Raw genomic sequence first — 1,174 nt, 5'->3', positions numbered from 1 at the left:
TGGAGCAGCTGGTGGATTTGAATTGCAGACCTTTGAGATTGCGGAACAGCTTCTCATGACTTCAAAGCCACCAAAGTTCCTGGTTCTTACACTTTTGCATACATAAGAAGCTTATTGAAAAGAATAAGATTTCTGGGCTAAAGAATCCAGTTCCTTCTATCTGGGGCTGGGTCCAGGCATCTTTGTTATTTAAAAAAAATCCCAATGTTTCTCATGTAGGTGCCAGGAAAAACAATTCTGGGAAAGAATACATTCAAGGAAATGACAAAATTGACTTAACGACAAGCAGCAGACTTTCTTTTATCTTCACAGTCTTTAGCACTGTGCATAACAAAGCATGAGAGCTTGGCAGAACTTCGTTTATTGGGCCTGAGATGTGTGGGTTTCCACAGCCAGGGTAGGCTTCTGAAGGGTGTGAATTGTGACTCTAGGAACTGACCCTCCCTACATCCGTGATCTCCTGTTCCTTGATTCTGTTTTGCACTTACTGTGGCAGCTTTGTCCAGACACTGTGATCTGGCAACGAACATGCTGGTGCTGGGATACTTCATCAATGCCCTTTGACCGGGTTGAGTTCTGGATATGTTTGTGGGAGGTGGGAAAAGTGCCAAATGTCTGGGAGACTGTTTACTAATCTCCATGTTTATTTTTTTCCTTCCACCACACCTCAAAACAGGGAGTATTTTGAGAGTCTTAGTGAGGCAGTTACTTTTTTCTGGCATCGTGGGTGACTCATGCATCTCAGCTCACACACCCTCCATAAAGGGTCTTGGGATTGTCAAGGTCAGGATATTTAAAGTCACATTCTTGAGAATGCTATGAGCACTGCCAGCTCAGCTCAGGAAGAGGGAAGTACCCAGAGGACAGCTGTCAGTGTCAGTGACCCTGTTATTGGCAAGTCAAGCAGCACAGGCCAGTTATGGACATGACTATTATTACAGCTTTGCTGTACCTGATGATGACTAAGTTACCATGAATTTCTCTTCATTTATTCCCCCCCAATTATCACAGCAGATTGAATTTTGCACAATCAATGACTTATTCATTGCAAATATGTTTTTTAAGAGACATAAATGCAGGTTATATACATGAATTTCACCTGGTATAGGAATCAGCTCGATTACCTCTGTGGAAAGAACTGCTGGAGAAGCTCAATATCAGCTGTGAAAACTAG

Source organism: Elephantulus edwardii, unplaced genomic scaffold (genome assembly GCF_000299155.1).
Source record: "Elephantulus edwardii isolate Elephantulus edwardi_28Jun2011 unplaced genomic scaffold, EleEdw1.0 scaffold00212, whole genome shotgun sequence".
NCBI classification, from domain to species: Eukaryota; Metazoa; Chordata; class Mammalia; order Macroscelidea; family Macroscelididae; genus Elephantulus; species Elephantulus edwardii.
Note: the sequence above shows the minus strand (reverse complement) of the source record.